The 14,045-nt window shown below is 37.3% G+C and overlaps 1 protein-coding gene across 3 annotated transcripts in view; it reads left to right on the top strand.

The window, feature by feature from the left end:
* Window positions 1-14,045, top strand: part of TFEB (transcription factor EB) — a 75,442-nt gene that overhangs the window by 37,019 nt on the left and 24,378 nt on the right. For all 3 annotated transcript variants that reach the window (XM_081946677.1, XM_081946678.1, XM_081946679.1), the window contains one exon: window positions 7,054-7,169. The gene's annotated coding sequence lies outside the window, so the exon portion shown is untranslated. The remainder of the gene's footprint in view (window positions 1-7,053; window positions 7,170-14,045) is intronic.

Below are 14,045 nucleotides of genomic sequence, written 5' to 3'. Positions count from 1 at the left end.
CCAAAACATAATATCAAATTTAGAGGTTAATTTAATTTGGTCAATGTTGACATTCAAATCTGAAGTCTTCTATAACTTGTATGGGTCAGGAACTTCAAACCAATTAAACTCTTCTATTTTGCTATCACAAATTGTGGTGCATTTGAATTAGTCAGCTAACCAAGAATCTGTATATCACTAATCGAGTCCTGAATTCATAGTACTCGTATGATTGTATGAATTAACAATATATGGAGAGCAATATTTTCAATGAAACAAGAACTTTGTCTTATTTTTCTATTGAGATATTATTTAATGTGGAACATTTTCTGACAGGTGTTAAAAGCAGGAAGTCTGTTTAAGGCAGTGGTTATCAACCTGTGGCTTGGGACCCCTTTGGGGGTCGAACAACCCTTTCACAGGGGTCACCTAAGACCATTGGAAAACACATATTTTCAATGCTCTTAGGAACCGAGACACCAATTTTATGGTTGGGGGTCACGACAACATGAGGAACTGTATTACAGGATTGCGGCATTGAAAAGGTTGAGAACCACTGGTTTAAGTCAATGTTGTAGCGACTTTCTTTTTGTCCTGAATTAGAGAATTAGAATTAGAAAACTGATAATAATTCACAATATTCCTACTGCAAAGCTTTAGTCTCTTTTGCTGTGTTTAGAAGCAAAAATGTACGTTATCCATTGCTAAGACAACCTCTTTGCTGTTGTTTCCTAGATAAATGATTCAAAGTTGAGTGATAACCTGATGAGTCTAATTATTAGGAATTCATATTTGAAGTTATTAGAATTTTAAAAGGATTGGTCAGGATAGCCTTCTTCTTCCATGTGAAGTTCTACCATCAGGCTTTTGCTTAAAGGTAAAGAACCATGTGATTGATTGATGCAGAATAACTTTTTAATTCAATAATTTAGCCAAGGTTGTGGAAACACCTTTAGCACATGTTTTATTGGCTGTGAAGCATGCAATGTGGCTAAAATCCTATGTCTGTCTGTTTGGAATGCATTCTGCTGGCCCATAGTGAAGCTTACTTCTCACTGACTGTGTATGACGTTTAGACTGCCAATAGGATTCGTTGACTGATGGCCTACTGAACAGGGGAATTTCTCCTAGTAATCCAACCTAGATTTTTCAAGATAAAAAAATACCAAATTTTATCTGTAAGGAGACTCCACCCAAATATTAATAACCTTTTAATGGTGTGTGTGTGTATGTGTATGTGTTTATCTTTATAAGTTTTTATGAACTGGAACTCTCTTATTTCAACTGTGGTCCATGGACCCCTGGGGGGCTGCGGTGTCATTACAGGGGGTCTGTAATAGCTTGAAGAAATGTTATGATTTAAATCTTGAATTAAGTCTTGGTAGTCTGCGTTCATGGTCCTTGGCACAAAAGGTATTTAAAGGGGGTTGTGGTGAAGAAAAGGTTGAAAGTGCTCTAATTCAACCAGAGATTATACAGTTGGATCACTTATAAGAGAAAGTTAATTTCTCCAGTAATGTGCATTTCTCTGCTTAGAATAATGGGTTTCTCTTTGGATATTCTGGGATCTGGGTACCGTAGTTGGCTTTTCTAGTGTTTCTTCACACTGCATTTCTTGCTTTGAGAAGCTAGAGCATTTATTTATTTAATCAATGGGTTTCCACAGCAGTGTTGTGTGTGTTGGTTTTGGCATACATTTGAGAATGCTGCCCTCCAGTATGCTTTTTCTCTGCTTGTTTCTTAGTGGCACTCAGAGAAGGAAATATAGAACAAAAAAGAGAAAGCAATGACAATAAGATTCTCTGCCTCCCCCCTAAAATTTATTTTCTTTCTTTCTTTCTTTCTTTCTTTCTTTCTTTCTTTCTTTCTTTCTTTCTTTCTTTCTTTCCTTCTTTCTTTCTCTTCAGCATTTTGTAATTACTAGACCCCTGCTGGGACCTTTGTGCTGGCAAAGAATTTTGAAATAGATCTGATGGTAAAGTTGATTTTTATCATTCATAAAACATTTCTTGTCAGCCTCAAAGTAAATATTCTTCCAGAATCAGAAATGCGGGGGTGAGAGTTGATATTCTGCAACATCTGTTTTGTCTTGGACAAACTGCAACATTAGCAACTAGAAATTGAAGAGCTTCTCTGCAGCTCGGATAAAATTTTAGTATGAATCCTGGGAATATTAGAACAGTAAGAGTGTATTGAAGAGAACTCTAAGCATATGTTCTCACTTAGAGTAGGCATCTCATCCCATTCTTTACCCTTATCTGATTGCTTGCGGGATCACTCCTTGTACAGATAATCATCATCTCATCTTGAGGCAATCATTCCTATCCCTGCTATGATCAAGCAGATCTAAGAAGTGGAGCTACACATTAATAATCTCTGGAACTAATACAAAAGCTTCTCAAAGTAGTTGATCCACATTTTGTTAATCTTGTAGATTTAGTTTAATTGAACATCTGAGCTAACCAGTATAATGGACATTCTTGAAGGCCAAGTAAGAGAGCAATGGTGGTTCTCCTGCTCTGCCTAAGTTCAGAACAGTGAGGCATCACTCTTTTCCTCCAAGAATCCTGAACTAATTTTGTAAGCTACCATCTATATCTGGGATCTCCAACAGTTGCTGAGAAGGATGTATTTGCCATTTGCAAATAGTCATAATTTATGAAATTTGTGGAAGGCAGTAGTCTTTTTGAGCTTCTCCACTATTTCCTGCAAAAAAAAAAAAAAACCCACCCTCAGAACCCCTAATTTTGCATCCACAAAGTTTGTAACACTATTATTGAGGGTAGCAATGTACAATTCTGAATTGAATTTCTCAAAGAATTAAAATCTACATGCTTCTTTATTTGAAATAGATATGTCACATTGTGCTTTAACAATAAAAAGTGCAATCAGATCAACAACTAGAAATTGTGCTTTTTTTCTCTCAGCTCCCACAGAAGAATGATTTAATATCATAAGCCATGTTGCCTTCTTGAGTAGAGTAAAAGCTCTGTAATCTAACCCATCCCTAGGCATTTTGAACATGCTATATATAGTTGCAGTCCTCTTAGAAGTTTATTTTCGTCTGTCTTCATAAATATATTTGTATTGTCATTAGTCACTTCTTTCCCCCCTCCTCACATCAATGTTTGGAGAGTAGAAAGTTCAAAATTGATTTAATTTGAAACAGGCTAAGTTAATTGTTCTTCCTGTATTGAAAAGAGTAATATGTACATTTGTTGTTCTGTATAAGTAAGTTGTATGTATTACATGATATTGAGCAAAGATGCTTCTTGAAATCAATAATCATTAATTCTTGAACAAGCACAACAATTCCTACCAACAAATCAACCTTATAATAAAGGATATTAGTTGCTAAACTGCAACTTTACCATGCAGTCAACTTAAAGCAATAGCAGATAGCACTTATTGCAAGAATTAACTTACTAACTTAACTCTTACTGCAAGAATTATGCATCATAGATGAAAATGTTCAGCAAATAGTGGTGGCATCTGCATCTTTGTGATATACCATTGTTTTCTTGCATAAGAATACAGGCAAAGGGAAACATTAAAGATTGTATACAACAGACAACCAAGCCAGGTAGAAGATTTATTTTTCAGATTTGTTCCTGCCCACCCTAATGAAGTCAGCTTGCAGCAGTTTACAATGTTGTAAAATGATGCCCCTTGGAGCTTATTACAGAATTTTCAGGGAAAAGAAACATATTAATAATGGGGTTTTTAAACTATTCAGACATATAAGCAGCATGGTGGCCTAGGGCTGAAAATGCTCTCTTCCCACTCAGAAGGTTGAGAGTTCAATCCTAGGCAGTGACAGATATATCTCTATCATGGTGCAAAGAGAAAATATCTGCTGCAAACTCCATGGAGACATTAGGAAGGGCATCCGGCTAGTAAACACTTAGCTCCATTCAGTCCCCGACCATATCCTGAAGCAAGGGATTATAGGGTCATAAAAAAATAAATTATCCAAACATATGTTGGAAAATAATCTCAGCCAAGACTGCAAGATCCCCAAAATTCCACAGTGATCTTGCTGTTTTATCTTTTGGGGGGAAAAAAAACCCTGATCAGTTTCTTGAAGAAACTCTTAAAGAGGAGGCAAGAGAATAATAGAAGAGATTTCATGGATAGAAATTCTCAAGTTGTCTGAAACGGTATAGGATTTCCTGCCTAGGCAGGGGGTTGGACTAGAAGACCTCCAAGGTCCCTTCCAACTCTACTATTGTATTATTGTATTATTGTATTATTGTATTAAGTTAAAAGGAGCAGTGGAGGCTTAGTGACTTCCAGAAAATAAAATACTGGAAGTTCCTCTGGACACCATTCCAGTGAGAAGACGGAAGTGTGTGTGTGTGTGTGTGTGTGTGTGTGTGTGTGTATGTATGTATGTATGTATGTATGTATGTATGTATGTATGAATGTGCCCAGAGTCGCTTATACAATGAGATGGGCAGCATATTATTTATTGTATGGCACATTCACATCACATTTCAATTAAAAAGCACAAGAGATAAAATTATAAAATATGAAATCTAAAATCTAAAATATTATAAACATATATCTAGATTACAGATATAATTTTGCTTCATTGGTCATGGCCAGGAAATCAGTAAAGTCTCCATTATAGGCTCTGTTTTGGCACTCTGTCACTATACGTTGGATAGTTTGAAATTTTTGGTCCCACAGTCACAATTCGATGATGCTATTTTACTTCACTTATAGAAGGTAATCAGCACATCTTCCATGGCCAGTGTGAATTCAGTTCAGTGTAGTCCATCTCTCATGGGGCTGGTCAAATCCCACTGTTTTTTTCAAGATGCAAGGCAAACTTTGACATTGCGTGGGGGGCAATTTTCTATTCCATGCTGTTTCCACATACTGTGTATGTCATATCATCTTCTACAAGTACTTTAGCAATAGAAATAGCTGGATATTTGAATCTGAACCTGTTTTGCTCCAGGCATGCTACATCGTTCAATATTAGTAGTTGGGAGTTGTTAATAATCTTCAGGTATTCTTGGAACAGGCCGTTATTTTGTATTACTTCTGGGGGTGGTACATAGTTCAGAAAAGGCAACCAGTATGTGGGAGTAGTTTGGATCGTCCCACAAACGATCTGCATTGACTCATGCAAGTGTGTATCAATCCTGTTTGTGTACAAACTATTAAGCATACTGGGGCCAATACTTTGCTTCTGAACAAATCAACTGAATGCAGATACCTGTAGTGCGTCCATTGCCAAACCCCAACTAGTGCCATCCAATTCGTGCAGGATGTTATTTATACTTCTCAATTTGGCAACATACAAATTTAATGAACAAACACACAAACTTCGGGAACCTTTGTGAATGCAACAGAAACTTTCAACTGAGATAAAAGTTTTAAGAGACATTTATAGGATACGGGCAGTGGCCAAAATTTTCAAGTAATTCACTTGAAGGTTATAAACGCTAAAGCACAAAAAAGGAAATGTTGCTCAAAGTTGGAAGAAATAAAAAGGGCTTTTTTGCTATGCTAATAGAAAAGGGAATTAAAAATGCAAGAGTTAAGCCTGTCTTAAAACGTTTACACTGCTCAAGATATGATCATGACTGCCAAATGTAAGAAAGATGCTGGAGGCAGTACCAACATCCAATTCTGGCATTCTTGTTGGATTTTGAATAGTTTACTCTGTGCTATTCTGTTTTAGACCCAGTTTGTGGATGCAAATTGCACAGGCCACCTTGGGGATGACTGTCACTGGCAAATTCAACTTTCTTATACTGACTTCTGATATCATTTGCCAGGACACTTTGTAGACGTCTCTGTGGGTTGAATTTAGGGAACAAGGTCAATATTGGTGTGCGTGTGCGCGCGCATGCACATGTATGTCTGTGGGTGGCGAGAAAATTTATTTTAAAATGGCCGTGTAATTTTATATGCTTGAGAAGGAAACTACTCAACTCCTTGTTGAAGCCAGATTGATGATTCATGATGCAACCCTACTGAATAGATAATTACTGATATGGTTTCAGGTCCAATTTAAAATAATGTCTATTGGAAAGACTGCTTAAATGAACTTGCACTTTGTCTTAAGATCACATCCAGTCAGTTATGAAAATAGGTTAGTACTACATCCTTTCTTTTTCAGACATAAATATTCTATATTCTATAAATTCTTTAGGTAAAGTTCCTAAAGCTTGTTTGTTTTCTTCAATATTACTTCCCAGTTTTGTTTCTGTTTGTTTGAACTGGATTGTTTTGAAATGGTATATAAAACAAATCAATACATTTGAGCTATTTCTATTAGATAAGAAGTAGAAACAAAAACAAAGGTGATAAGATTGAATGGATGTTTCTATGCTGTCAGTAGGAATTAAGCTCAACTTGAAGGAACCTTTACTTTTTGTTTCGTTAAACTCAGGAACTGAAGTTTTGAAATTTGAAATGCATTTATGTAAATAAAACCTACCAGCAAATAAATATGGGGAACAAACATCCGATGGCTCTGAAAAACATTACCTAATCCTTGTTTGATTAGCTTTGATTATGTTGGCAAAGATGAATTTTCAAGTCAGATATTACAGATTCATTCATCCTGGAATTACCACTGTTATTCTGACATAGGTTTTTAATACATAGCATAGATAGAATTTTCTCAGTGGATTTCCCTAACCACAAAAATCCTCTCCCAATCTTTTCTTACATGTCCTGTCTATCCCATAAATTCATTCTCATTGTCTTCTTGCAAAGTTTATTGCTTCTTAATATTTAATGCTACATGGTAGTATTCATTGATTTTAACTTTTTTTAATGCTTGTGTCAAATGCTGCTGACTTCCATGATTATGCAGTCCCTTTGGAGAGAGGGGGCGGTCTATAAATTTAATAAATTAAATTTAATTAATTAAATTATCATGCTTTGTAGTAGGAAGAATGAACCTTCCAATATAAGGATTCATACTATAATTTCCCTATAATAATACATAGCAATATAACGTGCAGGTTTTTATACAAGACATATGTCTTTAAAAACATGCTTCAGTATGGTCAGATGAGTGACTTTGATTTTCTCCCTGTGTGACTGTAGGAAGCCATATTGAAGAGAGATTTGAAGGAAAGATAACAACATCCCATATGTACCTCCCCAATCCTTGAGGACATCAGAAGAGGCCCTATTACAGGTGCCCCTTCCAACTGAAATTGGTGAGTATCTATTAGTTCTAGCATCTTTCTCTGCAGTGAAATCATTGATTGTAGGAACTAGTGGTTGTCCAGATTTGGGGAGCTCAATCATGTTTGAGCTCCCCAAATCTGGACAACCACTAATTCTAACAATTCTTACCAAAGTCTTACCAAAGAGGAGAATCATTTTCAAGGATTTTGTTAAAGAATGATAAAGCTTTTCTTGCTATTACTATTTATGTGTTACTATAATTCCTATGTTACTGTTATATGTTACTTTATGACAAGAATTGGTAAATTGTCATGTATTGACAGATTCTTAACATAATTCATTTGGTCCAGAGGTGGGTTCCTACTGGTTCGGACCGGTTCAGCCAAGTAGGTAGTAACTTGGCCTGCCACGCCCCCGAACGGGTTCTAACGGCGCCATCTTGGTTTTTGGTTCTGCGGATGTGCAGAACAATCTTCATTGCAAAATTTAATTTTTTTCCCCTTTTCTAACGGTGTGCGCAGGCACAGGCCTTTTTAGACGCAATAATTTTTTGCACGCCGAACCAGCAGTAATGCTGGCAGGAACCCACCCCTGACTTGGTCCCATTTTTATCCAAGCATAAAAATAACAGAAATCTCAAAGGGATTGCCAAACTCTGTCATTATTTAATAATCTGACCTCAGATGTCAGGCAAGAACAAAAAAAAAATTGTGAAATTTAATATCACAACACACAAACACACACAGGCACACACACTAATGTAGTCTCTTTCCTAAATAAAACTTTTCCAGGACCGTTTTTTTTTCTTTATACATTTCTGCTTCTGTTGTGATTTACGGGATCGCATCCTACCGCACACATCCCTGAGACCAATTCGCTTTCACAGGGAAGGATTCCTCCGGGTGCCGTCCACCAAGCAATGCCAACGGGCGGCGCCTAGGAGTAGAGCCTTCTCTGTGGTGGGCCCAACCCTCTGGAATGACCTCCCCCCGACATCAGAACTACCACCGACTTCCGCTCCTTCCGACAAAAACTAAAGACTCACCTGTTTCGATTAGCCGGCCTGGCCCACTCATAGTTTTATCTTACCTCCTGGCAGATATTTTAATTGGGGAATTTCATGGGTAATTATTTTAAATTCAATTTTTTGGGGTATTTTTAGGGGTTGTTTTTAAATACTGCTTTTAATGCTTTACTTGATGGTACAGTTTTATATAGCCTCCTCCATTTATGTATTTATGTATTTATGTATTTATTGATATGCATCCTATTTGTGTTTTAGCCTGACTGTACACCGCCCCGAGTCCCTTTTGGGAGAGGGGGCGGTCTAGAAATACGAAATAAAGTAAAGTAAAGTACTTTGAAAGAACATAAAAAATAAATTTCATAGCTGCAGAACATTGATAAATTGTAATGTACTGTAAGAGATATGGCCTCCTGAAAATTTTTCAGAAACTACAACTGGCATAAAAGTTAGTAATCTATAAATGACTGTTGTGAGCATGCTAGTTATAAAAGAGTCACACTGGTTATTGATTCATTTCTGTAGTTAATTTAAAAACACAAGCATTGCCTTTTAAGGCTATGGGTAGGTGGACAGATCTGGACATTGAATGACTGGTTTTTTCAAACAAACCTGCTTATTAAATAATATCTTAATCAGATATCTGCTCCATTCCTAGCCTTAGGCAGGTTCAGTGGAGAAGATATTTGTAGCATGGCACCGAATTTCCTTCTTCACTGATATCTAGGTTATTGTGTTTACAACCCTCGGAGAAGGTTATGAAGTTCTCAATAATATTTAATTGCTTTTAAATGCATATTTATTCATTTATCAAAAGCAGTTTATCTTTTTCATCCAGAAAGACCTGGTGAAACAGAACCTAATAAAAAAAGAAAGAAAAGGGAATGGGAGAAAAAAAATCAGAAGGAAGGGAGGAACAATAAATTCAGTTACAGATAGTCCTCTACCTACGTTCTTTTGGTGACCATTTGAAGTTACAACGGCATTGAAAAAAGTGACATTTTTCCACACTTATGACCATTGCCACGGTCATGTGATTTGCATTCGGATGCTTGACAATTGGTTCACATTTATGACAGTTGCAGTGTCCCAGAGTCACGTAATCCCCTTTTGCAACCTTCTGACAAGCAAAATCAATGGGGAAGCCAGATTCACTTAACAAATGTGTTACTCACTTAACAGCTGCAACAATTCAGTTAACAAATGTGACAAGAAAAGTCATAAAACGAGGCAGCACGCAACAAATTTCTTACTTAACAATATAACTTTTGGGCTTAATTGTGGTCATAAGTCAAGGACTACCTGTACTATTTCATAAATAGTCTATATTATGACTATGAGTCTGCTCCCCTTTATAAATGATATGTTAATGCATAGTTTTTATTTATAAGGTTTTACAAAATCTTTACTTTGTTAGCTGCTTTGAGATATAAGGCATATAGAGTTCATAGATTGCACTGATCATCATTTGCTTGACATTTCACTCAAATCATTGCTACCTTGAAAAGTATAAATCAATGTTTTTCAAACTTGGCAACTTTAAGATGTGGGCATGCTGGCTGGAGAATTCTGGGAGTTGAAATGTTCATGTCCTAAAGTTGTAAGTTTGAAAAACACTGGTCTAAATGGTGACTATGGACACTTTATAAACTACTATCTCCTCTCTTACTGCTATCTTGCACACTCCTTGTTCAACATGCGATTCTGGTTTGGAATACCAACTAGAGGAAGCACACCTGGAGTGCCAGAAGCCAGGATCTTTTCAACATGATGTGAACACTCTGCATTTATGCCCTGTCACTAAGTCTCTTGGTTCGTTAAAGAAGAGGAAATAATCATTCTATTACCAAATACTTCATTGTTATATTTTTATGGTTTTCAGTTTGGTCAAGATGACTCTACAAGATCACTTTAAATCTAATTTCCAGCTTTCATTCTAAAAAGTGACAACATGCACTTCACAGCTGCTAATATTATGGAGTCCACTCAATGAAGCATCTGGAACAGAGTTGGCTCATTTTTCCTTCCCAACTAGTGAAGGGAAAGTCCAAAGCAAAGATTTTGTAGATAACTGTGGTATATAGGCAGAGCAATATTTTTGCACATTGGTTGATATAATCTTTATGTAGCTATTTACAGCAGCTACTCTGTTAGCTGTTTAGAATTCTGGATGGCAAAAAACAGGATAATGCAATCTCCTCTCTATATTGGCATAGTTATGATCTGAGGAAGAGCAATGTACAGTACTATTAAGATTCCTGGCCTCAACCCATGATTAGCTAGTTATGTGGAGCTATCTTTTTTGTACAGCCCATGGCAGCATCCACTGGCTTGTGAACATATCTTTTCTTAATGAATTATTTTCTTGGGTCACCTAAAATAAATGTTACATTTAAAGTTTAAAGGGAAAGAATTCACAATAATAATTTGTGAATGAAAGGGGTTGTTTCTCATGCGCTGAAGAACAGAACAAGAGGCTTTTGAAAGCAAGTGAGTAAACTTGGTATAAATAATGGTGGCCTCATCAGGTAAAAGCTTTTAGCCAAACCTGTATGATCTAGGAAGTCAAGTGGGATCTGTTTAGCATTTGGGTGGGTACTATGTGAGAATTCCAGACTTATGGGTTACAGTGGCAAGTTGAAGAAACCCAGAAGACCGTGGCAAATCATGTCTGTAATGTTGCTAAAGAAATGTTGCATGGATGCACTGAAATTGTTTTTATATGAAAGCACTAAAAATATAAAATTCAGCTTCCCCTCCCAAAACAGTTCTATATTACCATTGTCTAACCTGCAAAAAAGTTGGGAAAGCGTCTCTCATAACTTCCAGCCACCTGCCTTCACTCATAAAAATAAACATTTAGTTCTGTACAATTCTGGATATTATACGCCATTGGCCACTTCTGGAAATTTTTTTTTTTTTTGCTTCCTAGTCTGGTCTATAACTCTGGAATTTCCTGGGTAATTTCCCACCAAGTGCTATTCAGGTTCAACTCTGCTTTGTTTATTTTTTGAGGGGGGAGGGGGAGGAAGGAGATAATCAAAGTCGTCCCGAAAACTCTGGCAGTTGTGACAGTTTTCACCCATACTGTAATGTTTGGAAATTATGACAGTTGCAGCCCCAACATATCCAGAGGGTACCCGAGTAGGGATGGAGCTGTGCACTGACCATTTTGCCTGAATTTACATGTAATGAAATGCTGAAAAGATGGAGCATTTCTTTGGACACCAGAGAGCTTCCATTCAAGATTAGAATTGCCAACTTTGAGAATCACTCAAAGTGATGTTCTTAAAGGGCATCTTTTTATACAGTGTCAAAAAAAGAGGAATTGCATTGCTAATCAAGGAAATATTTTCATGCAACTTGCACATGCAAATTTATATGTATAAATACACATTCAGAAATAGTTTCTAATTTTAAAGAAACACCTTACCAAGAAGTGCCTGTTCAGCCCAGTGTATAGAGAGCAATACTAGAAGATAAAGCAACTATATTCTGCTATTGAACAAGTACAAGCAGGGCTTTCTGATCAGTAAATCAATAAATAGGCCACCTGTTAGAGCTAAGTAAAAGGTAAAAACTACCAACTAATAGCTGGAGCAGGAGACAAAAAAATGAGAAGAATTTGCCTCCGAGAACCTGAAGTTGAAGAAACAGGCCTTGCTTGTCCTGAATAAACATGATCCCTCTTACCCCATGAGCGATACAATATTTATCATATTTACAATTCTAGTGGGAAAGGCCCAGAATCTTGAATTTTGCCAATAACGTTCATGTTCTATTTCTTGAATGAATCTTTTCAACCTCTTTTAACAGTTTGTTCTGCTCTGCAATAGTGCTATAGGATGATTTGATGAATTTCGAATAGTATTCTCCATGTTACTGTTCTTAGTACATTCTTAAATGCATGTTAGAAGTTAGAAGGTTTGGCTTCCAGATGCATTTCATTAATTTGTATGTAAAAATAAGAGTGACCATGGTGGCGGGGACAAGGTACATGATGGTGGCTTAATTTTAAACCTCTCCTTGCAAATATTCCTGCTTCAAAGAATGTGAAGCTTTACCACTACATTCAATAATACAATAGCAGAGTTGGAAGGGACCTTGGAGGTCTTCTAGTCCAACCCCCTACCTAGGCAGGAAACCCTATACCATTTCAGACAAATGGCTATCCAATCTCTTCTTAAAGACTTCCAGTGTTGGGGCATTCACAACTTCTGGAGACAAGCTGTTCCACTGATTAATTGTTCTAACTGTCAGAAAATTTCTCCCTAGTTCTAAGTTGCTTCTCTCCTTGATTAGTTTCCACCCATTGCTTCTTGTTCTGCCCTCAGGTGCTTTGGAGAATAGTTTGACTCCCTCTTCTTTGTGGCAACCCCTGAGATATTGGAACACTGCTACCATGTCTCCCCTAGTCCTTCTTTCTATTAAACTAGACATACCTAGTTCCTGCAACCGTTCTTCATATGTTTTAGTCTCCAGTCCCCTAATCATCTTTGTTGCTCTTCTCTGCACTCTTTCTAGAGTCTCCACTTCTGGCAATCTTTTCCCTTTTTTCCACTGCATTGATATATTTTGGGTTACCCTTTATTTTGTGTTTCCTCCCTCTCTCCCTCCCTCCCTCCCTCTCTGATAGTTCAGTTTAATTTTTCAAGGCACACATCAAAAGTGAGGCAATTTTTAGTAGATATTTTTAAATCAGAAAGTAATAGATTAAGACCAAAACCAGCAATTTTGAGACTTTCACACTGCCACCATTTTCCCTCCCCAAACTGCCAAAGCAGTTTGAAAGTAATTGAGATTATTATCACATCAGTTGGCTTGAAATGCTAAAAACAAGGAACAATTTTTTTTGTCTGGCATCAACAAAAATCCCCACGGTCATACTCTAAACAAAAGGAAGGACAGAATGAAAGAAAGAACCAGTAGCCTGCATCCTGTGCAGAAGAAAAAGGGGAACTGATAAAAGTCTTGTCAGTGTCATCCCTCCTGATAAAGTTTGTTCTACTGAGGTGGAGTTGCAAAGTTGTCGAGCAGCATTTTATAGGAATGCTTTATAGGACCTGAAGCCTAGGAGCCAGGACAAAGAGTGGGGAAAACAGTTTCCTCCATTGGAGAAAGAGCATTATGATCATCTCAAAAATGAAAGCTAATTTTGTAGTAGTTTCGAATATTCTGAAGCTGAGCTGATAATAGGTCAGCTTAGTTCTCCAACCACTGAGGTTATAGGAATTCTATTCTTCAACTTAGCTAGAATTCTTCTACGGAGATTCCTCTTGTGTGTTTGGATAAGAATTGCTTGAGTGGCTGGAGTAGTGATTAACAGAGAGGCATAATAAGGTTGTGAAACATTTTGGATTCCAAAGGAAAAAATATACTCTGAAGAGAGAGGCTGTGTGCATGCAGCTTCTGTCAGCAACGCATCCTTTCCTGGGATTATGCTGCAGCTGAGGAAGGTTGTCCTCGTTTAGCAACCACTATTGGGATTGGCAACTTGGTTGTTAAGCTAAATGGTCACTAAGTAAAATTGCAACTGTGTTTATGATTTTACTCCAGCTTTCTTTAGCTTTACAGAACTGAGTGGTAAGTTAATGTCCTCCACGGCTAGGACTGTGGACCTGTAGGAGCAGGGTCCTGGAGCGGTATGGGTAAGGGGCAGCAACTTAATGTGTCGGCATGCCCCAGGCTTTTACTCGGCCGGTGTTCTAGTCGGTAGGAATAGGAAGCCAGGAATTCTGACCAGCGTAACATACTCGGTGAGAGTATCTGGGGCGTTTGTTGTTCACTTGCCAGAATGCCCAGGAGGGGTTTATGGTTGGTGACCAACAAGAACCGGCGGCTGTACAAATAATCATGGAATCTTTTGACTCCTGCCACGGCC

The sequence above is a fragment of the Natrix helvetica genome, assembly GCF_964273705.1.
Source record: "Natrix helvetica genome assembly, chromosome: 3".
In the NCBI taxonomy this organism is placed as follows: Eukaryota; Metazoa; Chordata; class Lepidosauria; order Squamata; family Natricidae; genus Natrix; species Natrix helvetica.
This window is presented reverse-complemented; position numbering and strand designations above follow the sequence as displayed.